Raw genomic sequence first — 26381 nt, 5'->3', positions numbered from 1 at the left:
TCCAGAGTTGAGTTTGAGGGAATTAGGCCAATTAGTAAGGCCTTATATGTAACGTATTATCATTGTTTAATTTTAATGATAACATTCACAAAGGAACTCACTGGTGAAAGGCACAGGCCTTCAAGAAAAAAATTAAACAATATCTCTGTCAGTAACAAATACAGTCATAGGGGTTAACTACAATTCACTCAAAAATAAAAGGCCCCTTGGGAAATATGCAAAATGGACTTTACGCCATAAAGTGTTAAAGCAACACCCCAACGTTATTTACTTATTCATTTCTTACATCGTACCCAACCGGTCACGCGCGTGTGCCATCGTGGGCAAATAGATTTTGTCCCCCCACACCAAACACGATCACGACACACAGGTTGAAATATCAAAACAAATTCTGAACCAATTATATTAATTTGGGAACATTTAAACATTTATGGCAATTTAGCTAGCTAGCTTGCAGTTGCTAGCTAATTTGTCCTATTTTGCTAGCTTGCTGTTGCTAGCTAATTTGTCCTGGGATATAAACGTTGAGTTGTTATTTTACCTGAAATGCACAAGGTCCTCTACTCGGAAAATTAATCCACATGAAACGGTCAATCGAATCGTTTCTAGTCATCTCTCCTCCTACCAGGCTTTTTCTTCTTTGGACTTTATATGGACTTTATAGGGCGATTGTTATTACCATGACAACAACCGGCCTGTTCATCTTTCAATCACCCAAGTGGGTATAACCAATGAGGAGATGGTAGTGAGGATCTGCTTCTATAAACCAATGAGGAGATGGGAGAGGTAGTACTTGCAGCGCGCTTGCGCATGAGCGAGCATTGTGGGCGCAATGATAGAATAACATGTATATGTACATTTATTTTGCAACACCCGCGCACGTGACGCAAGCTGTGTGGTCAGCATGTTACGCTGAAAAAGTGTATCAGTGTCAGCACTAGGTCAAGTCCAGTTTACTGGACTAAGTGTTGTGTTTTACACTGTAGGTGTTGCATATTGCTATACAGTAGACCAGATATGGGCACTTTTTCTGTCACATGTATTTGAAATATATATTTTGAAATTTGTGTTACGCTGGGCTGAACTAAACTCAAATGTATTTTGTGACAGGATGCATACAAGAGCTGTCATTTGTATTTTCAAAATACTTTTCTGTACCATTTTTTTTTTATAGCGATTCACAATTTTGTGGCCCCCCTTCACCCTGCATTGGTATAAGACCGTCTGCTAAATGAACTAAATATAAATATACTGTATGTAAAAATTAACACTTGCAAAGGATGCTGAGTGTTATTCTAATGAGCTCCACCCCAAAACAAGGCCAATAGCAATACCCAGCGTCCCTTGCAGTTAATTTTGTTATGTTTATTTTCACATATACATTTAGATTTGGATAATTTAGCAGACAATATTATACAGAATGACTTACAGTCAGTGCATTCAACTAAGGTAGATAAACAACAACATATCACAGTTATAGCAAATAAAACGTTTCTATAACCATTACTGAGAATGTTGTTGCCTTTCGGCCATTGCACTTTCAACAGGGTTGATTTAATGTTCGTATAGTGGGACTCATATACCACTGAAAATAGTGTACGTTGTACATTTTCAGAGTTAAATGTACACCTTTGATTTTACTTTGTGTAGCTGTAAATTATTGAATTGAAAGGCAGAAAATTGAGGGTGTGTAAATGAATGCTTGTTTTTTTGAGTGTTTCATTGGTTTTACCACCAGGAGTTATCTAATACAAGCAGTGATTAATTGATAAATTTTCCCCCAGCAGCAATCTGGAGTGAACGCTCCTAAACAACTCTTTTACCAAACTCTGTCACAGCATGGTGACATCGCTACCTCCCTGTCACCATCACCACATGTTTTCCTAACAGCTGTAGGTGTTTATTTTACCATTATTTAACTAGGCTAGTCCGTTAAGAACACGTTCTTATTTACAATGACAGCCTAGGAACAGTGGGATAACTGCCTGTTCAGGGGCAGAACAACAGATTTTTACCTTGTCAGCTCGGGGATTTGATCTTGCAACGTTTCAATTATAAGTAAAAAGCTCTAACCACAAGGCTACCTGCCACAAACCACAAAACTCCAATTATATTCCATTGTATTTCTATGGGTGTAACCTAACGTAGTGGGCATAAAAAAAAATCCCTGAGCGGAGTTCCCACATCCAGATTTCAGCATAAAAGGAAGCTATGTTTAATTAGCTGCTGTATCCCTGAAAACCAACTCCGCTAACGGTGACACACATCACATGGAATGGGTGTAGGGAAGAATGATGGGCATATTCAGGACCATCTGCCATGTGTCAGTGATGTCATGAGTGTGTGATGTTGTGAAATGCTGAGAAACTCTGACTCAACCAGACAGCTTCTGAAAGTCTTGCTGCAGAGAGAGCTGAACCAGTTCCTAATACATTGAGGATATCAATTATAAATGCTTGGCTAATTAGCTGCCATTGTGCACATAATTACTGCATAATACGTGGCTACCTAAAATAAAGTGATACAGAACATGGGGGTCTCTGTGGGCAATGTAATCAGCTTATATGGATGAGGCTCTTTAGAGTGGCTCCTAGTCCTCACGAGGCCATGCAGTCCTTCCAACGTCTCCAGCTACAATCAAATAATTGTTTTCCGTTAGTGTGCAGCAACCGATACAAACATGAATAAAGAGAAAGTATATTTTTGTTGTTTTCCAAATATCCCTGACTTAAGCAAGTGTTTTCTTTTTTCTAATTTTGTGTATGTATTTGTGTATTTTCCCCAAAATCCTGACCGACGGTTCGCAATGCTCCTACGTAGGGAAATACAAGACGAGCCCTGTGGCTTCAGGCTATTCCGCGTGGGAGAGTGGGAAATGTGGGGACCCGGTGTCCAAGTAGGCTACACGTAGCTATGTGTGTGGAAAACATTTAATCACAGGTAAAACATTTAACTTGTATAGTCTGTTTGTAACTCCACTCACTACTTGTAGTTGTATCGTCCAATATGGCAAACCGATGGCTTCAAAGACTCTCAATGGCCAATACGTAGAATCAGCAATCCAGACTTTATTTACATCATTGATATACCTACCTGAGTGCCCACACTTATTTCAATTAGGCTGGGTCTACTTGGTTCTGTGGTTGCCATAGTCCCGGGAGGTCGCCTAGGCGGAGAGCACTGTAAATATTGTACCTAATTTTGTTATTTTTGGGGTTTGGCAGCTCTGGGGGTCGATCACTCATGTTGTGGTCTTGAGTTGCAGAACTGGGATAAAAAGTATATATGTTTTGGCTTATAGCTAGCTGGCTGTTTTTATTCAAATAATTCAGCTCCGGCTTTATTGTTTCATCTGTTGGGAAGAATTACAACAAGTACTGCATGCTGTTTCCAGAGATGGCAGAAGAGGCTCAGGGACTGTTCTTAGTCACTGCCAAGATGTGGTGGCGTTTCAGCAGCCATGGCATCATCCAGGTGGGTGCTACATGTTCGGCAATGGAGGACCAGTACCTATGGAGGAGCGGGTCCTATGGAGGACCAGTACCTATTGAGGAGCGGGTCCTATGGAGGAGCGGGTCCTATGGAGGACCAGTACCTATGGAGGAGTGGGTCCTATGGAGGACCAGTACCTATGGAGGAGCGGGTCCTATGGAGGAGCGGGTCCTATGGAGGAACTGACCATTGGAGAAGCAAATGTGGTGCACTGATGAAGCACTCCGGGCCTGTATGTCAGACTCTCTGGCTGTACCATCAATGCCCCCTCTGTGAAGCTATGCTGCCTTTCCAATCCAAATTGCCTCAAGCCAATTAGTCAGATTGTAAAAGACTGTGTTGGAATAGACTCCAGATAACATCAGTAATAAATAACTGGTCGGGCCCAGGTTTCTGCTGCTGGTTGTACACACCCAGTCATATGAAACTGTTCCCCAGCAGGAGGCTCCACTTTTTTGCCATGAAAGAGGGTTGGGACTTCTCATTCCCCCTGTATTAAACCCTAGTCTATTTCGGACCCCTTGTTCTGATAGTGTGTTTGTTTACAATGGGGGGTTGTGTCTTTTGTGCCATTCAGAAAACCTAAGATGTGGTTTTTGTGGCTCTTTTGTTCAGGCAGATGGCTCTGTGTCCAATCAGTCTTCACTCTGGTAGAAAGTGACTTTTAGGTTGGTTTTAAGAGTGTGTGTGTTTTTCCGTCAGTAATGAATGCATGTGTAGAGCTACAAAAAACCTAACCTTGCTCCTCGCCTCAACCCTAAACCTAGCCATAACCCTAACCTTAACCCTAGCTTCATGTCCACACCCAGGCTACACCCTGAGCCTAGCCATATCGCTAACCCTATTCCTACCAACATGAAGAAATACTACAGTAATTCTGTGATACGCTGTAGTATACTGTAGAGTACTGTACTACACACTGTAGTGTCCCTTGATCATGTGTAGTACTTACTACACAACAAATTCTCCAGTGTTAATTAAATCAACACTGACAAAATGTTTATTTTCTTTAGTTTATCGTACTACCGTCAACATCAACATTTTAATGGTTTTGAACCACTTTAAAATGGACATACATCAATAATTTCAAAACTCACTACATTAAATTACACATATTTGAAAAACCCATTTCATAGAGAATGTTACAAACTGGACTATATTTTATAACCTACTTTGACGAGATGGTGATTGGGTCTAAATAGACATTTGCCGCTTGGTAGTCTAAATTCAGTGTACTTGTCTTTAACTGCCATTTCCTGAAAGTTAAGACTATTCAAACAAGGCAACACATTTTTCTCCACTTCAGAAGCATCTGCATTCACCAAATTTGGTGTGGTTATCCATAGATATATTCTCCAGACTTGCCCAGAGGGAATTGTTGACTTTATCCAGTGTCCAGAAAATGGATTTGCGCAATCTGGAAATATGTGCATATTTAATTAGATATCGCCTCATGTGCATATTTTCCCATTTTGTGTGACTAAAATATCTCAATATATCTTTTTTTTTTAAATAACTATTTTTCTCTCTAACTATCAGGAAGATTGAAAACAAAGGCTGAGTGGGCAGGGAGCATATATTCCTGAGCTCACTTTTTAAAAATGTAACCAGGCAAGTCAATTAAGAACAAATTCTTATTTACAATGACAGCCTAGGAACAGCGGGTTAACTGCCTTGCTCAGGGGCAGAACGACATATTTTTACCGTGTCGGCTCAGGGATTCGATCTAGCAACCTTTCAGTTAGTGGCCCAATGCTCTAGCAACTAGGTTACCTGCCACCCCTTGACTGACAGTTCTCTGAAACGTCTATGTCAAAAAACTTGGATGCAGTCAGCTGTGTTGCAGTAATATCTAGTGATGGGGAAATGAAGCTTTCTGAAGCGTTGAGGTTTTCCAGCCAATTGTGTCAAAAACAGGTTCATTACTCAAGCCTTTGATTAACACAGTGTACACTAATAGCACCTGCTGGTCAAAATCATTTTAAAGCAGCCAAATTATCATAGATGACGTCCCACACCCCGTAGCATGCGTGCAGCGTAGCCCACTGCTTTGAAGTACACTGTTTTGCGATTTCGTTTGCATGCCTTGGAGCATCGCCATCAAAAATAACATCACAGGTTACAGAAAAAAGGAGAACCTCTGTCCTATTGGTTAAGACACATATCTTCCTACCTACAGGTTATGGAAAATGTGCTCTTTTAATGTATCTCCAGTAGGTTTCTTCATAGTTAAATGTAACTGTGTTTTTGCTGACTTTAGTCTGCAAATACACTACAGTGTGAATACTACAGTAAAGTCTGCAAATACCCCACAGTGAACACTATAGCAGTTATACAATAGTATACTATAGTATACTATTTCATGTGAGATGACTAGCTTCATATCCACATCCCGGCTCAACCTTAACCCTAACTTCATGTCCTGGTTCAACCTTAACCCGAGCTTCAACCACAACCTTAACCCCTAGTAAATAATGGGCCAGATCCATGAAACAGTTAAACGTTCTGAAGAGAGTTTATAAGATGCAACAATGTATGCATTGATGGAGTGGTTAAAAAAAAGGTGGGTAAACTGATCACCGGTTGCAGTGAAAAAATGTACAGTCCCTATACGTTCAATGCATTTTCCCTGGTTTACCATGCACTACACCACTGAATATATGGTGGTACTGTGTAGGCATTGGAGCTGGTTGGAGGCCATTGTTGTAGCAGAATAGCATAGTGAGCATGGAGATACATGCTGCATCTCCCATGTGATCTCGGCTCCAGTGTTGTCATGAGCCATGTCCGAATACCCACACTAGTGTACTACATACTTAAACTGCATACTATGTACTCATCGTCGCATACTATTTAGCATGTACCGTTTAGTAAATATTCAGTATGCTACGGCTGTAGCGGCTCCTGGCTGGCTGAGTGGGTGGGTTGGGGCCGAGTGCGGGTGGATTTTTCAAAATTCCACAGACATGCATCGCATTAACCAGCCTGATAATAGTTTATTTCCAATTTGATTAATTTCTCTAAACTCAGAATATAATAGGAATGGAGTTATAGGCCTACTCAGGCTGGTTACAGGCAGATTATCACATTCAACCAATACCATAGCCCAAATCTATTCTATTTAAAAAGGACTGAGGACTGAGGACCGAAACATTTTGACATATTTACTAGTGAAACCAAAGTGCTGTAATATACACTAGTGATGGGCATTCCGTCTCTTTACAGTGAGCCGGCTCGTTTGGATCAGCTCACCAAAAAAATAAGTATCTTTTGGCTCCCAAACGTCTCTTTAAAAAATATATGTTTTGTATTTTTTCAAGTCAAACAGTTTGCGATAGTTTGACTATGATTGATGTTAAAACAATTCTAATTAAATTATTAAATGAAATCATACTCTACCGTAACCACAATGTATTTAATCATGCATTGGTTTGTTATGAAAAAGAATACTATTAAACATTTCAATTTAAAGTATACCTTTTTAATGTACATAAACAAAGCCATTTAAATGTAAACATTCAAAACGAATACAATCTGAACAGCATAATAGAATATTGCACCATATCAAAGAAAAATGCATCCCACAAATTGAAATAAATGTAAAAAAGAAGGATGCTATTACACATGTGCATTTAAAGTATACATTTTTAAATTTATATAAACAAAGTGCATATAAATTAGTCATAAAAGCAGTCAATATTAATCGTCATCATAATTCAGTCTCATCTGAAAGTTGTAAATTCTTGGTTATTTGCACGAACCCTGGCTAACAAGTTGAATCAGCAATGCAAAATTGGGTTTAATTATTTATTTACTAAATACCTAACTAATCACACAGAATTACACATACACATAATTAAATCATAACTTGATTACAAATTCCATCATAAAGGAAAACGTCCCTAACGGGCGGAACAGATATGACAGCTTGTTACACAAAAGAAAATGGGCTGGGTTTGAGTGAAAGAGTGGGAAGACTGAGGAACAAAGGGCGAAAGCTGTGCTATCGTAAATACAGTATCTTATGCATTCTAAATTACTGCCCATTTGGAAAAGGAAAATGCAACAAATATTTACTCTGAGCTGCGCTTCGGTAGGTTGGTGGTAGATGGAAGGCCGTGTTGCCAAACCGAGTCCTTTGTCCTTTGAAGAATGTCTCTGCTGGTAAATTGCATATGTTCTAGTAACGTCGTTGTGTGATAGACGGGATACTCTGTCTGTTCCTTCCTAACCCTCGTTTGCATCTGCTGTTGCTAACTCAACGGCTAGGAGGTATCACTTCTGTAGTGAATAAGAGTTCAAAGTTCATACCATTCGCAACTAAAGCTCACGCTGATGTTGGCTTCGTTCTGTAGTTATTATCTGAACCATTCTGACATCGGACCCACGTCCTCGGAACATTGTCGTCAAGGCTTTATATAGGAAGGGAGAGGAGGGTGTGTTTGAAAAGTCTTATAGCCCATGTCCCTTCACAGGGGCGGGCCACTGATTGAGCAGAGCCCTATCTTATGAAAACCCAAATCTCACATTTTAGAAGCTAAAATCACATTTCATCCCATCACAAATAATTTCATATTCAAACATTTAAATTGAACAAAAATTCCATGTGAATCCAATAACTCTGATGTGTAGACTTTCCACTGTAGAGTTTATGTCATCGTATCATTGATGAGAATGTCTCAGATGACAACCGAACTGACATCATATTCATTAAGTACCACCGCATATGTTCAGTTGGTCGGATTACCAGAATATAGTTCATTTCCCCCCACCTTATGATGTTCCCAGAATCTCTATGTTAACCAAGGGTTTTGCAAATGTAACATCAGTAGGGCAGAGAGAGGAAAAAGGGGGGAAAAGGTATTTATGACTGCCATAAACCTAACCCCAGGCCAACATCATGACACACCCTATAAAAGAAAAATAAATAACAATGTGCAAAACTGCAGCATCCCACTTAAAACATTAAACTGGTCCCTCTTTGCTCTCTCTTCTTTATTGCCATGTTATAACCAGCAGCACACAGCAATGCTGACCATATTTAGCTGATTCTGCATTCTGAAATGCAAGCTGCCTCACTTTCGTGGGACTGATACAGTTTCTTCTCTCAGGTATTATTTGTCCCGTTTTCGAGAAGACCCTCTCAGAGGGAACGTATGTGGCTACTATGCAGAGTCTCCCTGTCATGACTTTAGAAAGCCGTGGGTAGACAGAGGCATTGTTCTTCCACCAGCTCAGAGGATCTGCAGATCCTCCAAATAGGGGCTCCTCCAAATAGGATCGGACCTCCATTATGGCATCTGCTGAGGGATTACTTTGTGCTGCATCCCCAGTTGCTCTCTCGTCAAACAGCATCCAAACAGCAGACGTTTGTGGCACTACTGCTGGTGCTTCTGCTCCATCTGATCACACTTCTTCCTGTTGCACTGGTGCCTGAGCTAGTTGACTGCTGGGGTTGTCCCTCCCTGCTACTGAGGTTATTCTTTGAAGATCCTCATCAATCGCTCTGCCATCAATGAAGGCTAACTTCTTAAACCTGGGGTCAAGTGTAGCAGTTTCTGACAGCAAAACTTGCAAACTTGTTTACGTGTTGCTGTGCATTTTTTTGCTAACCTTACTTTGCTACCTGACAACTTTACGGTTTTTACTTGTTTAACTTTTTAATTACAGTTTATATTTTTGTTTTTTCCCTCAACTTTTTTTCATTAAACTTTTTCACTCCGGACGCTTTATCTGGACGTGGTTCGTCAGGACTTCCAACAGCTGAAGCGAAGTAGTAACATTAACATGATGTCTTCTAATTGCAGTCGCTGTACTCATAATATACAGGAGAAAGATCGCGTTACGGCGAGGATAGCTGTGCTACAAGCCCAGCTTCAGACGCAATCGTTAGGCAAGGGTAATTTCAGTGTAGGAAAGGATGAAACAGCGTCTGTGCCACCAGTCAGTACAGATAGTAACATTAGTATAAATCCCTTCGCACGGTCCCCGCAGCTGGACAACTTTCTCATGGTTTCTGGAGGGAAATGCTATAGGAATGCTCAGCCGGTGTCGCTCATTCAGCAGACAGAAACTTTCAACCCTTTTTCCCCAGTAAACAGCGAGTCAGAGTCTGAGGCCGAGCCTTCTCTTGTCTCTACTCTGATACGCCGAAGCTTCCCACCATTAGCTCTGACAAATTGAAAACCCTAGTCATTGGTGACTCCATTACCCGCAGTATTAGACTTAAAATGAATCATCCAGCGATCATACACTGTTTACCAGGGGGCAGGGCTACCGACGTTAAGGCTAATCTGAAGATGGTGCTGGCTAAAGCTAAAACTGGCAAGTGTAGAGAGTATAGAGATATTGTTATCCACGTCGGCACCAACGATGTTAGGATGAAACAGTCAGAGGTCACCAAGTGCAACATAGCTTCAGCATGTAAATCAGCTAGAAAGATGTGTCGGCATCGAGTAATTGTCTCTGTCCCCCTCCAAGTTAGGGGGAGTGATGAGCTCTATAGCAGAGTCTCACAACTCAATCGCTGGTTGAAGACTGTTTTCTGCCCCTCCCAAAAGATAGAATTTGTAGATAATTGGCCCTCTTTCTGGGACTCACCCACAAACAGGACCAAGCCTGGCCGGCTGAGGAGTGACGGACTCCATCCTAGCTGGAGGGGTGCTCTCATCTTATCTACCAACATAGACAGGGCTCTAACTCCTCTAGCTCCACAATGAAATAGGGTGCAGGCCAGGCAGCAGGCTGATAGCCAGCCTGCCAGCTTAGTGGAGTCTGCCACTAGCACAGTCAGTGTAGTCAGCTCAGCTATCCCCATTGAGACCGTGTCTGTACATCGACCTGAGTTGGGCAAAACTAAACATAGCGGTGTTCGCCTTAACAATCTCACTAGGAGAAAGACCTCCTCCATTCCTGTCATTATTGAAAGAGATTGTGATACCTCACATCTCAAAATAGGGCTACTTATTGTTAGATCCCTTACTTCAAAGGCAATTATAGTCAAGGAACTAATCACTGATCATAATCTTGATGTGATTGGCCTGACTGAAACATGGCTTAAGCCTGATGAATTTACTGTGTTAAATGAGGCCTCACCTCCTGCTTACACCAGTCACCATATCCCCCGTGCATCCCGCAAAGGCGGAGGTATTGCTGACATTTACGATAGCAAATTTCTATTTTCAAAAATGACGTTTTCGTCTTTTGAGCTTCTAGTCATGAAATCTATGCAGCCTACTCAATCACTTTTTATAGCTACTGTTTACAGGCCTCCTGAGCCATATACAGCGTTCCTCATTGAGTTCCCTGAATTCCTATCGGACCTTGTAGTCATAGCAGATAATATTCTAATTTTTGGTGACTTTAATATTCACATGGAAAAGTCCACAGACCCACTCCAAAAGGCTTTCGGTGCCATCATCGACTCAGTGGGTTTTGTCCAACATGTCTCTGGACCTACTCACTGTCACAGTCATACCCGAGCTCTGAAGCAAGCTTCCAGAAAATTGGAACGGAAATGGCGCCACACCAAACTGGAAGTCTTCCAACTAGCTTGCAAAGACAGTACCGTCCAGTATTGAAGAGCCCTTACTGCTGCTCGATCACCCTATTTTTCCAACTTAATTGAGGAAAATAAGAACAATCAGAAATTTGTTTTTGATACTGTCGCAAAGCTAACTAAAAAGCACCATTCCCCAAGTGAGGATCGCTTTCACTTCAGCAGTAATAAATTCATGAACTTCTTTGAGGAAAAGAGAAAGAAAGCAAATTACGGACTCCTCTTTAAATCTGCATATTCGTTCAAAGCTCAGTTGTCCTGAGTCTGCACAACTCTGCCAGGACCTAGGATCAAGAGAGACACTCAAGTGTTTTATTACTATATCTCTTGACACAATGATGGAAATAATCATGGCCTCTAAACCTTCAAGCTGCATACTGGACCCTATTCCAACTAAACTAATGAAAGAGCTGCTTCCTGTGCTTGGCCCTCCTATGTTGAACATATTAAACGGCTCTCTATCCACCGGATGTGTACCAAACTCACTAAAAGTGGCAGTAATAAAGCCTCTCTTGAAATAGCCAAACCTTGACCCAGAAAATATAAAAAACTATCGGCCTATATCGAATCTTCCATTCCTCTCAACATTTTTAGAAAAGGCTGTTGCGCAGCAACTCACTGCCCTTTTAATGGCATCAGACCGTTTGAGTTATATTTGGTTTTATTCTGTCCTCGTGCTCCTAGACCTTAGTGCTGCTTTTGATACCATCGATCACCACATTCTTTTGGAGAGATTGGAAACCCAAATTGGTCTACACGGACAAGTTCTGGCCTGGTTTAGATCTTATCTCTCGGAAAGATATCAGTTTGTCTCTGTGAATGGTTTGTCCTCTGACAAATCACTGTAAATTTCAGTGTTCCTCAAGGTTCCGTTTTAGGACCACTATTGTTTTCACTATATACTGTATTTTACCTCTTGGGGACAAACGCAATCACGACATGCAGGTTAAAATATCAAAAAACTCTGAACCAATGACATTAATTTGGGGACAGGTTGAAAAGCATTAAACATTTATGGCAATTTAGCTACTTAGCTTGCACTTGACTTGTCCTATTTAGCTAGCTTTCTGTTGCTAGCTAATTTGTCCTGGGATATACACATTGAGTTGTTATTTTACCTGAAATGCACAAGATCCTCTACACATAAAACGGTCAACCGAATCGTTTCTAGTCATCTCTCCTTCTTCCAGGCTTTTTCATCTTTGAACTTATATGGTGATTGGCATCTGAACTTTGATAGTATTACCACTACACACCAAAACTTTTTAAATTATCAAATCAAAAGGCAGTTGCACAGAAAAACGTGAACAGTCGGGTGCATGGCAAATTCAGAACCGCAACTTAATAAACTAAAAGCACTGATCATTGGGAAAGAGATCAGAATGACTACTAAGGCTTGATCCATAAAGTCAAGAAATAAATAGGTAGCCTAGCCTAGCCTACAAAACGAAAACAATCCATATGTTCAAATCAAAGGGTCTATTTAACATGACACCAATAATGCAGCCACATCCCAAGTGTTTTTTTAGGGATGCACGATATATCGGTGAGCATATCGGAATCGGAAAGGAAAATGTCAGATATCGGTATCAGCCAAAAATGTCAAATCGGTGCATCCCTATTTATTTATTTTTTGCCTTATTTTACCAGGTAAGTTGTCTAAGAACACATTCTCATTTACAGCAACAACCTGGAGAGGAGGGTGGATGAATGAGACAAATGGAAGATCGGGATGATTAGAAGGGCATGATGGTATGAGGGCCAGATTGGGAATTTCGCAAGGACACAGGGCTTAATGCGACATTCAAAACAATTGAGAACTCGTACGTCTCCGAATTAAGTGTGTTCAAAACATCTGGGAACTCAGAAAAACTATTTGAATGGTCATCCAACTTGGAAACTCTGGCTTGGAAGCTCCGACTTTCCAACCTGAAGATCACTGACGACAAGATTTGACCTTGTATTTTTCAGAGTTCCCACTTGTTTTGAACGCGGCATAACACCCCTACTCTTACAATAAGTGCCATGAGATCTTTCGTGACCACAGATAGTCAGGACACCCATTTAACATCCCATCCAAAAGACAGCACAATACACAGGGCAATGTCCCCAATCACTGCCCTGGGAAAAAGTGCCACCTACTGGCCCTTCAAAAACACTTCCAGCAGCATCTGCTCTCCCATCCAGGGATAAACCAGCACAAATTCTGCTTAGTGAGCAGTGGGATGCAGGGTGGTATGCTGCTGGCCCAACATACCACCTGAATGTGGTGACAAAACATTCAGAAATCAAAAGATGGTTTACTATTTAGCTTACAAGCTCTGTTGAATGCTAAGATAACAAGAAACGTTTTTCAGTGACAAAACAGAAATTCACTTTGGGCATTAAAAACAATCTATAAAGAATAATAATAATAAAGACTTCTGTTTTCAAAGATGTAGTCTAGGATGCAATACTCCTTATAATTTTAAGCGGTTCGTCATAATACATCTGAACAATTTGTGCTTTGCAATTTGGCATCTTCCCAATTAAGTAGCCTAGTTTTGTTGTTTGGCTACTTGAAGAGAACTAGGGACTATCACTCGCAGCCCATCTCTTCCAATGCATTGTGGAAAAGTGAGAATTGAATTCTGATAGATGAAGAGCCAAAACGAATATAACATCTTGACATTTACACCATACCTTTTTAGAGAAAATTCACATACTATTTTCACATACTGAGAATGCATCATGCGTGATTGCATTGTTTCCCGCTATCCGTTAATTCCGGTAGCACATCCCCATATCTAGTTGATCAGCTGTTGTCAAAGCCGAAACGATTATGGCATCTGGGCATTTAAAGTTGATTTTCGAAATGTTGCATCCTATTAAACTTTCTTTTTTTGCATACTGAAACTGCCTACTATTTAGGACGCGAGTATGTATATTTGGACACGGCCACAGTCTGATTAGCCTGTTCCCTTGGCTTTGTACCCTGCTAACCATCCACCCCTCTCCCTCTGTCTAAGTCCTCTATAGGCCCTCTCTGGTTAGTGCAGATGTTCACCTCCAGATAGGCCCCACAGCAGAGCTTGAGAACACCAGAGAAGGCATGCTGAGGTTGGGCTTAACCAGGCGTTCGCATAGCCTCTCAGATGCCTTCAGTATGAAGAGGTCAAGCACTCTGTTGTGGTATTCGGGTGTGGGGATCGGTGCAATTTGCGTGATGGGTCTGCCACAGCCCCAGCCCATATCTATTGACTCCCTAAAGAGCTGGGTCAGAGGTGACCCATTCAGAGGTCGTGGGGTCAAACCCTGCTTCATGAATATGGATGAGGATAGGGCTCAAGGGACCATCTGGTCTGCTGTGTCCCAGAGACCCAACAAATGAACACACACACACACACACACACACACACACACACACACACACACACACACACACACACACACACACACACACACACACTAGGAGAAACACAAACACTGAGGGGGTGTTGTGTTGGTATGGTTGGTGTTACTGAGGATTTCCTGGTTGGTGTTATTGAGATATAAGCCCAGACTGCGGGGCTGTCCATTCACCTTGATGGTTCCTCCATTATCTAGCTGCCCTAATTCTCCGTTGACATAGCCAATGTGGCCTGTGTGGGAATTCTGACTCTGACTTGTGCTCTCATGATTAGAGGACTTGGATCAGGCTATTATATTGGCTGCCATGCGTAGCTGTTGCCATTGCCTCATGTACCAGGCCTATAGACAAGAATGTTGTCTAAGACTGTTGCCCAAAAATAACTAGACAGGCCATTTAGCTTGGTGAGTGGAATGACCGAACTGTCTTTGGAATGGGGTAAATGTGCATCAGGGTTTGAATCAGACCTGCTATTTTAACCTATATAACATTGACCTCTAGGTATTGACACAGTAGCGTGAATGGAACACATCCCAACACTGTCACTCACTGTACAAACAAGCCCAGCTATTCCAGACAGAAATCGTTCAAATACTGTCAATATATACTGCAAGCTCACAGTGGCTTGCAGTTTGGAGTTAAAAGCCAGATGGTGGGGTGTGTCAGTGTCCTTCCCAGGAGGGAAGAAGGATGGAATCATGGATTAAGTGGCAGGACTGTGTAGCTATGCAAATAACTACGGAGGAAAATGCAATACAAGCTTCGGTATGAACATAAATAGAAGTGATAATAGTTTGCTGTTGTTGGAACGATACAAAAATATCTAGCTGTTTGCTGCATCGGAGGGGGGTGGATGGGTCTTTCCTTTTTGTGTGTGTTGGCAAATTGCAGATAATCCTTCATGAAACCTAAGTGAGACCATACCCTCCATCTCTCCCTCCACCAGAAGAGCTCTCAGGGGAGCTAAATTAACACACTGCACCCCTCCCATCCAAAAAGAAAGAGAGAATCAAAGCAGCCACCTGAACCTTTCTAAAACAAAGGATCAGAGAGAGGGAAAGAGAGAGAACACAATTTCACTTCATTGTCTAAATATTGTTTTCAGAGTGTGTGTGTGTGTGTGTGTGTGTGTGTGTGTGTGTGTGTGTGTGTGTGTGTGTGTGTGTGTGTGTGTGTGTGTGTGTGTGTGTGTGTGCGTGTGCGTGTGTGTGTGTGTGTGTATGTGTGTGTGTAGACATGTTTAACTATACTTGTGGGGACCAGAATTTTGTGGTTTAGGGTTAAGGTAGTGTTAGTGTTAGAATTCGGTTTAATAGGTAAGGTTCGTTTTAGGGTTAGGCATTAGGGTTAGAAGAAATAGGATTTTGAATGGTTAACCTTGTCCCCACAAGGTTAGTTAGGTTGTGTGTGTGTGTGTGTGCCTGTGTGTGATGTGCCTGTGTGTGGTCTTTTGGTACCTTTCTGTAGTGACTGAATGCCTTTCTGTAGTGACTGAAGTCCCCCGTCCCCATCCACCTGCCCGCATCCTCCCCACACGAAAACCAGATCAGTGGACCATACTTGTTTAATGGCTAGCTCAGAATATGAGCTTTTCAAAAGTTGTTTATATATTATAGAGATCTGTCCTTTCGGGAGCCCAGATAATTTATTTATAAATTATTGGATGATTTGTTAGTTTGGTTTCCAGAGGGACTCCATAAGTCAGCATAGCTGACCTAAGTTGTAAATATAGAAAAAAAATTGCCTGGTAATGTTTATGTGTCTTTCAAATCTTGGAATGGTCTCAAACCATTATTGTCCATGATATTGGACAGTAATAATATATGCAGACTCTGAATCTGTGTATTTCTCTCCAAAGCTCAGTTGTCCTGAGTCTGCACAACACTGCCAGGACCTAGGATCAATGGAGACACTCAAGTTTTTTTTTATCCTACAGTATATCTCTTGTATATCTCTTGTATATCTTGTATATCTTGTATATCTTTTGACACCGTCATTCACCACATTATTTTGGAGAGATTGGAAACCCTAATTGGTCTACATGGACGAGTTCTTGCCTGGTTTAGATCTTATCTAGGGTCAGTCTGTTATATCTGGTGTAATTCTCCTGTCTTATTCGGTGTCCTGTGAGAATTTAAGTATGCTCCCTCTAATTCTCTCTCTCTCCCTCTCCCTCTCCCTCCCCTCCCGGGGGACCTGAGCCCTAGGACCATGCCTCAGGACTACCTGGCCTGATGACTCCTTGCTGTCCCCAGTCCACCTGGTCGTGCTGCTGCTCCAGTTTCAACTGTTTTGCCTGCGGCTATGGAATCCTGACCTGTTCAGCGGACATGCTTCCTTGTCACAGACCTGCTGTTTTCTACTCTCTTTCTCTCTACCACACCTGCTGTCTCGAAAACAGAATGCTCGGCTATGAAAAATCAACTGACATTTACTCCTGAGGTGCTGACCTGTTGCACCCTCTATAATCACTGTGCACCCTCTACAACCATTACATACAGGCAATTTTCTTTCCATTGTAGATCAAAATAAAATAAAATAAAATAAAATTTGATTTGTCACATACACATGGTTAGCAGATGTTAATGCGAGTGTAGCGATATGCTTGTGCTTCTAGTTCCGACAATGCAGTAATAACCAACAAGTAATCTAACTAACAATTCCAAAACTACTGTCTTATACACACAAGTGTAAGGGGATAAAGAATATGTACATAAAGATATATGAATGAGTGATGGTACAGAGCGGCATAGGCATGATACAGTAGATGGTATCGAGTACAGTATATACATATGAGATGAGTATGTAAACAAAGTGGCATAGTTAAAGTGGCTAGTGATACATGTATTACATAAAGATGCAGTAGATGATATAGAGTACAGTATATACGTATACATATGAGATTAATAATGTAGGGTATGTAAACATTATATTAGGTAGCATTGTTTAAAGTGGCTAGTGATATATTTTACATCATTTCCCATCAATTCCCATTATTAAAGTGGCTGGAGTTGAGTCAGTGTGTTGGCAGCAGCCACTCAATGTTAGTGGTGGCTGTTTAACAGTCTGATGGCCTTGAGATAGAAGCTGTTTTTCAGTCTCTCGGTCCCAGCTTTGATGCACCTGTACTGACCTCACCTTCTGGATGATAGCGGGGTGAACAGGCAGTGGCTCGGGTGGTTGTTGTCCTTGATGATCTTTATGGCCTTCCTGTAACATCGGGTGGTGTAGGTGTCCTGGAGGGCAGGTAGTTTGCCCCCGGTGATGCGTTGTGCAGACCTCACTACCGTCTGGAGAGCCTTACGGTTGTGGGCGGAGCAGTTGCCGTACCAGGCGGTGATACAGCCCGCCAGGATGCTCTCGATTGTGCATCTGTAGAAGTTTGTGAGTGTTTTTGGTGACAAGCCAAATTTCTTCAGCCTCTTGAGGTTGAAGAGGCGCTGCTGCGCCTTCTTCACGATGCTGTCTGTGTGGGTGGACTAATTCAGTTTGTCTGTGATGTGTATGCCGAGGAACTTAATTTAAGGAAAGTGATTCTGCCTTCTTGGTCTTCACCTTTACCCAAGATGGTAATTTTGAGTTTCTTATGTATCATTATGATTACACCTTTAGCTTTATTTGGGGCTGATGAAAAAGCAGCCAGTTTGTACAAATGGTTCTTTATTCCATGTGCGTCCTTTTGGAGCAGGTGTGTTTCTTAGAACATTGCTATATCAATAGAATTTCTTGCTAGATATCAAGATTAGCTAGCGTTGCCATTGTTTAAAAAAAACTATGGCAACGCTAGCTATTCCCTCGCCCCCGAGCCCTCCCTGCCCGCTTACTCCCGCCCTGCACTATCATTATAGGGTTGCAGAGAGCCTCACCTATGAAAGCTCTTAAGAAGCTATAAAATGTATTGAGAAAGAAAGAAAGTAAAACATGAGATAGGTTTAAAAACAGTAGGCTAAATATAACAACAGAAATGCAACCCTGAACAGTCAAATATCCTCATTATTATTTGCAATATGGTCTAAATTACCTTAAACATTGGAATATTTAAAATTTTAAAAAGGAATAAAAAGGAATTGTATGGAAGTCCATATGGGACTGGCCATCTATTCTAAACAGTTTAGTCTATATGGATGCAATGTGCTGTAGCCCTACAAGGAAGCAAACCCATTCTGTATGGCACTTCAATATATTGTTAATTCATTGGCGTGGAGTCATCATTGTCTAAATGTTCTGGAACGTAGACAATATAATAATAACAAAGTCCAATGTATTAATAATAATAATAATGTTTCTTTTACCCAATTAAGGGGGTGTTCTCATGATTGTCTTATGCCCAGGGCAGCATCACAGCCATAGGCTGCATGATTGTGCGTGAATAGCATACCTAAATATTGAGCCTGCCCAGAGGCCCTATTCTCACCCATTGTTCATTGATGCAAGTGACTGAGATTTCACTTACTGTAATCTACTGCGCTGGATGATTTCAAAAGGAGAGGGCAAGGAGGCTGAGTGCTGCAGCAACCCTGGAGCTGACTCTTGTACCAGAGACTGCAGTCTGAAAGCATGTGAATTGAACAGCAGCAGTGAGTGAACACAAGAGGCTGGCGTTAGAAATAGACACAGGTACTATACACTGAGTGTACAAAACAACATCTTTCCATGAAGTAGACTGACCATGTGAAAGTTATGTTCCCGTAATGATGGCACTTGTTAAATCCACTTCAATGCGTGTAGGAGGGAATCTATGTACAGTGTGTGCAGATGTAGTAAGATTATGGAGGTAAGGAAATAAATAGGCCATTGTGGCGAAATAATTACAATTTAGAATTAACACTGGAGTGATAGATGCGCAGATGATGATGTGCAAGTAGAGATACTGGGGTGCAAAAGAGGGGAAAAAACAACAACAAAAAACAATATGGGGATGAGGTAGTTGGCTGTGCTATTTACAGATGGGCTGTGTTCAGGTACAGTGATCGGTAAGCTGCTCGACAGCTGATGCTTAAAGTTAGTGAGGGAGATATGTCTCAAGCTTCAGTGATTTTTGAAATTCGTTCCAGTCATTGGCTTTAGGGATGACCAGTGAAATATAACTGCTGGAACACGTGCTACGGGTGGGTGTTGCTATAGTGACCAGTGAGCTGAGATAAGGCAGGGCTTTACCTAGCAAAGACTTATAGATGACCTGGAGCCAGTGGGTTTGGCGATGAAAATATAGCGAGGGTCAGCCAATGAGAAGACATAGGTCGCAGTGGTGGATAGTATATGGGGCTTTGGTGACAAAACAGATGCTACTGTGATGGACTACATCCAATTTGCTGAGTAGAAGGTTGGAGGCTATTTTGTAAAAGACATCGCCGAAGTCAAGGCTCGGTAGGATAGTCAGTTTAACGAGGGTATGTTTAGCAGCGTGAGTGAAGGAGGATTTGTTGCGAAATAGGAAGCCGATTCTAGATTTAATTTTGGATTGGAGATGCTTAATGTGAGTCTGGAAGGAGAGTTTGAAGTCTAACCAGACACCTAGGTATTTGTAGTTGTCCACATATTCTGAATCAGAACCGACCAGAGTAGTGATGCTAGTCGGGAGGGCGGGTGCAGACAGAAATCGGTTGAAGAGCATGCATTTAGTTTTACTAGCATTTATGAGCAGTTAGAGGCCATGGAAGGAGTGTTGTATGGCATTGAAGCTCATTTGGAGGTTTGTTAAAACTGTGTCCAAAAAAGGGTCAGATGTATACGGAATGGTGTAGTCTGCGTAGAGGTGAATCAGAGAATCACCAGCAGCTAAAGCGACATCATTGATATATACAGAGAAAAGAGTCGGCCCGATAATTGAACCCTGTGGCACCCCCATAGAGACTACCAGATGTCCGGACAACAGGCCCTCTGAATTGACACACTGAACTCTATCATAGAAGTAGTTGGTGAACCAGCGAGGCAGTCATTTGAGAAAACAAGGCTATTGAGTCTGCCGATAAGAATGCTGTGATTGCAAAGTCGAAAGCCTTGGCCAGGTCGATGAAGACGGCTGCACAGTACTGTCTTTTATCGATGGCGGTTATGATATCGTTTAGGACCTTGAGCGTGGCTGAGATGCACCCATGACCAGCTCGGAAACCAGATTGCATCGTGGAGAAGGTATGATGGGATTCTAAATGGTCAGTGATCTGTTTGCTAACTTGGCTTTCGAAGATTTTAGACAGGCAGGGTAGGATGGATATAGGTCTATAACAGTTTGGGTCTAGAGTGTCTCCCCCTTTGAAGAGGTGTATGACCGCGGCAGCTTTCCAATCTTTGGAAATCTCAGATGATACAAAAGAGAGGTTGAACAGGCTAGTAATAGGGGTTGCAACAATTTTCGGGCAGATCATTTTAGAAAGAAAGGGCCCAGATTGCCTAGCCTAGCTGATTTGTACGAATCCAGATTTTGCAGCTCTTTCAGAACATCGGCTATCTGGATTTGGGTGAAGGAGAAGCGGGGGGGCTTGGGCAAGTTGCTGCGGGGGGGCTTGGGCAAGTTGCTGCGGGGGGTGCAGAGCTATTGGCCGGGGTAGGGGTAGCCAGGTGGAAAGCATGACCAGCCGTAGCAAAATGCTAATTGAAATTCTCGATTATCATAGATTTATTGGTGCTGACAGTATTTCCCAGCCTCAGTGCAGTGGGCAGCTGGGAGGAGGCGCTCGTATTCTCCATGGACTTTACAGTGTCCCAAAACTTTTTGGAATTAGTGCTACAGGATGCAAATTTCTGTTTGAAAAAGCTAGCCTTAGCTTTCCTAATTGTGTGTATATTGGTTCCTGACTTCCCTGAAATGTTGCATATCACATGGACTATTCAATGCTATTGCAGTACGCCACAGGATGTTTTTGTGCTGGTCAAGGGCAGTCAACTCTGGGGTGAACCAAGGGCTATATGTGTTCTTAGTTCTAAATTTTTTGAATGGGGCATGCTTATTTAAGATGGTGAGGAAAGCACTTTTAAAGAGCAACCAGGCATCCTCTACTGACGGGATGAGGTCAATATCCTTCCAGGATACCAGGGCCAGGTCAATTAGAAAGGCCTGCTCACTGAACTGTTTTAGGGAACGTTTGACAGTGATGAGGAGTGGTCGTTTGGCTGCGGACCCATTACGGACGCAGGCCATGAGGCAGTGATCGCTGAGATCCTTGTTGAAGACAGCAGAGGTGTATTTAGAGGGCAAGTTGGTCAGGATGATATCTATGAGGATTCCCGTGTTTATGGATTTAGGGCTGTATCTGGTAGGTTCCTTGATAGTGTGTGTGAGATTGAGAGCATCTAGCTTAGATTGTAGGACAGCCGGGGTGTTAAGCATATCCCAGTTTAGGTCGCCTAACAGTACGAACTGTTAAGTGCGAGGCACACTAGTTTGAGTGCGTCAAGAACTGCAACGCTACTGGGTTTTTCACGCTCAACAGTTTCCCGTATGTATCAAGAATGGTCCACCATCCAAAGGACATCCAGCCAACTTTACACAACTGTGGGAAGCATTTGAGTCAACATGGGCCAGGATCCCTGTGGAACGCTTTCGACACCTTGTAGAGTCCATGCCAGGACTAATTGAGGCAGTTCTGTGGGCAAAAGGAGGTACAACTCAATATAAGGAAGGTGTTCCTAACGTTTTTTACACTCAGTGTACAGTATATGGTGTTTAACTAGCAACCGGAGAAAATGATCATAGTATGAGTGAATGAACATATAAGATTGTCTGCAGGGGACAATGTAAATATTGTAGGTTAGTAGAGGCAGTGAATCAATATTTTAGGGTAGTAACTTATGCATTTGCAGCTCAATCCAAACCGGTTTGGTGTCTAAGTTGTGTGTACCCCTTGAGACATAGAGCTCTCTCTTTCATCCCTCTGCTTGTGAGCGGTTAGCCCTGGAAAGGGACAAGCCCAGGCCAACAAAGGAATAAAGATGGATGACTTCTACTTGATGTGACATTTCAACACTTCAACACTCCAACACGCCATCCGGTTCTTGTTGTCACCTGTCAACTATAGAGCTAGGAGTTTTTCCTCGTCATGTAATATGGAGAGAAACTCAATTCCTCACGTCCTTTCCTCAGTTCTCTCCTCACCTCCTTTTGAAAACGTTCACAGATAATCGAGGAAAGGAAACAGAACATACTTTTTCCTAATTGAGAATCTCCCATTATCAAGAAAACCTCTGGGTCCTAATTATGGTCAATGTTGATCTCTGGGCTTTGACTCTCTATATCAGCTATAGAAACATATTCTAATGTCTCAGCTCTAAACCCTGATGTCTCCAGGGCTGGGACTTGGCTAGACTCAAGACAGTTGGATTATTTTATCAAGCTGGTCTTTCAGTGGGGAAATTGACTTGAGTTTGTCTGATGGGTTTTGTGGCCCTCCTTTTTGTGAAGGAGGGGGGTAGTTTTTTGAATGAATGGATTGACACTAAAAGCAAAGAGAGAAAGAGAAAGAAAGAATGAGTGAGAGTGATACAGAAATGCGGAGTGAATGAGTGAATCAGAGAGATATGCAGAAGGGAGAGAGAGAGAGAGTGAGTGAGAGAAGAAAGGGAGAGAAAGAGGGAGGGAGACGTAATGGCTGCAGCCTGCAATACAGACAAGCAGCAGGACTGTTGACAGGAGTGCCACTCCACATTAGAGCTCAGTTGTGATCTGCTTATGGGATACGATGCTTCCTCCCTCCCTCTGTGTGCGAGTGTGTTTGTGCGTGTGTGTGTGTGCTTATAGCATATTTTCATGTGTGTGTGTGTCTTGTTCACTGTGGGTGGGTGGGATTCAGACTATAATACAATTTAGGTCAACTCACTCAGTATTTATGCACTTACAGTGTATGTAAATGTGTTTTTGTCTCTTCACCTGTCCATGGTGCTGAATCGCATGGATGGGTCCATCTTGGAACAGCACTTAAAGCCAATTTATGCTTTGTATGTATGGTGTGACCCAATTGCGGAGCCTCCGGGGGCATGTAGAGGCCAAAGCTCCATACTGCATCTCAAATGTTTTAACAATGCAGAGGGCTCCATATAGCTCCACATTGATATGATTGGTTGACGGCAGGTGGGGGCGGTACGTCTTGTATAAATAAACTCACTTCCTCGACAACTTCCTTCACAATAGCTCTGCTCCGCTAAGCGCAAGAAGTATGAAAGCCCTGACATCTGTGGAGGCTGCATCACAGTAAAGGCTGTACGGCCACTTCAGATGTCGGACTGACCATGCAGAGCCTTTTAGAGTCATGTCTCACGTTGTATGATAGCCTGTGACTCATATGTGACTCTATGCATACTGTGCTATACACTAAGGTCAAATAAATCTTCAGATTTGCTTTCAGTGGCTGTGGAGTTGGTATGTTGGACGGGACAGGGAAGGGAAAGGGGAGGGAGAGCTTATGTGAGGGGCTGGAGGACAGCACAGCACACAGCACAGAACTGTCCTGCCAGCCAGCCAGGCTGAGTGGCACTAAAGACCCAGAGCATGAATAAATCACCACCGCTTGACCCATTTAAATACCAAATGGAACCACTGGGGAATGAGACCTGCACTGCACAACTCTCAAGCTCATTTCCATGATATAAACAGGAGTAGGGTGGGAAGGCTAAATATATATTACTATTTTTTTTAGCTTTATTTAACCCACTGTTCAAACAAATTCTTATTTTCAATGACAGACAGACAAAACGACAGATTTTTACCTAGTCAGCTCAAGGATTCAACCTTGCAACTATTGGTTACTAGTCCAACGCTCTAACCACTAGGCTACTTGCCGCCCCATATAGCTGGACGCTAGGCTAGCTACCACTAGCCAGGGCAGCCAGGCAGACAGAGACACTCTGTGAGGAGGAAGAGTATAATGTGAAAGTGTTTACAGAGCGCTGTCTGCTGTCTGCTGCCAGGAGGGATTACCTTTGGCACTGGAGAGTGTCTCTTTGGGCTGGGTCCATGGTTATGTTATGAAGCCTTGTGTTGTGTGTACCAGCTGGTCTCTGTTGGCACTGGGAACTGTTCTTACCAAAACAACACTTTTGTGGGCCCAAACATTTGGCTCTCACTCTCATGTCTGTCCCTTTCTTTGCCTCTCTCTCTCTGCCCCTCTCACCTATCACTCTCTGTCTGACTCTCTCTCTGTGTGGTCTCAGTCAGCTGTGCGGGTGCCCCTGCTCTTTTCTGTATTCTCATCCTGTCAGCAGTAGCAGACCGATGCCCACTGCTGATAACAGGGACAGCTACATGCTGACTCCCTGGACTACTCTCCTCTCCTAGCTCCTCTCCTCTCTACTCCTCCCCTTTCTCTCTTCCTCCCCTTTCTCTCTTTCTCGCTCTGCTCTCCCCCTCATCTCCTCTCCTACTCTCTCCTTTCCTCTCCTCAGAGGGTAGTCATTGCTAGCAGGCTGGCTTAGTCACAGCTTTATCCATTCACTGACTTAAAAAAAAACGTGTATTTTAAAAATGTATCCAAGCCTTCACTCCAACTGCCTTCAGGGTGTATGGGAGAATGAGATAGAAAGTAAAACAAAAGACTCAAATGGGAGAGAGGAGATGGTGCCTGGAACACTGGTCTAAGATCAGCTCAGGATCAGTCTCCTCTAGGACTGGAACACAGGGTTAACCTTTGGACCTTTGGTAACTTGCTTTGGGCCAGGTTTGTTTCTATAGAGTCAGATGGACTGACTCTGGACCAGTGTTAGTGTGTAGAAATGGTGCCATGGAGTCTTGGTGCAGGCCCCCCACAATCTGCACTGGTGTCCCGGAGCGTATGTCGTTTCCAGGCAGAAGATATGGTTAATATTTAAACTTCATGTTCCTCTGGATGTACTGAGTGATGAAACCCACTGTACTCAGTCATGGGGGAAGGAGAGGGAGGGAAAGGGGGTAGGGGGAGCACTCAGTGATTTTTTGTGGGGAGGTTGTGAGGGTGGTTGTATCTGTGTTCTTCAATACCCTCTCTAGACACAGCAGTGGGCCACTGCAAAGTAGGGCAGCGTCGTCTTCCAAACCAACAAGAATAAACTGCAGTACACTGAAACAGTGGCCTCGTTGAGAGTCAACAGCACATACTGTACTCTTTGGTACTATCAGGGCAGGGTTTTGGTTGTGTAATTCTATCTAGAAAATATCTAGTGCTCTGAGGGGCACATCAAAGTACATCAGTATATAGCACGTGTGCCTTTGTTGTTGGAGCAGGCCCCATGTTGGCTGTTTATGGAAACTAATATTCAATAATTATGCAAATGAGGCCCAGCTCAGAGAAGTTCCCACACTGGCATCAGTGGAGAGTTTCTCTTTGAAGACCGACCCTCATTGATCCTAATGAACTTATTTTTTAAATGAAAAACCCCCAAAACAAATGCTTTCCAATCCCTGCACTCTAATCTGGATCCACTATCGGGCTCAAGGCTCAGGGACTGTCTGTCCTAAATGGCACCCTATTCCCTATATATTGTATTGCACTACTTTTGACCATAGGGCTCTGTTCAAAAGTAGTGCACTAAACCCTAAACTGTTTGTGTCTGAATACATCTGGTGTACTGTAATCTCTGTTCAGGTTATAGAAGTGTTATTCAGCAGTGTCATTGTTAGGATCCCATAGGGAGAGCACATAAGGCTCATAGTTATGCTGGAAAACAGACAACGTTTGGGTGTCAGTTTCTGCTTTATTAGCAACAATAACTCACCCTGGAGTTCAGGCTAAGAGAGGGCTGCATGGGGTAGATTTGGTTAGATCTACCACCAGTTTCATCTCAGTCAGGCCAGCTCCCGGTATGATCTAATCAAGTCTAACCTAACTCAGTCTTAGCCTCGATGCCGCTCACCTGTTTCTGGAGGCAGCTTGGATATGTGAGTGAGTGAGTGAGTAAGTGAGAGAAAGAGAGACAGACGGTCATTTTGTCAGATTAAGCTGAATGTCTGTTTCAGGTAAAGTTGCAGGAGTGTTCTCT

The sequence above is a fragment of the Oncorhynchus kisutch genome, linkage group LG1 (genome assembly GCF_002021735.2).
Source record: "Oncorhynchus kisutch isolate 150728-3 linkage group LG1, Okis_V2, whole genome shotgun sequence".
Taxonomy (NCBI): domain Eukaryota; kingdom Metazoa; phylum Chordata; class Actinopteri; order Salmoniformes; family Salmonidae; genus Oncorhynchus; species Oncorhynchus kisutch.
This window is presented reverse-complemented; position numbering follows the sequence as displayed.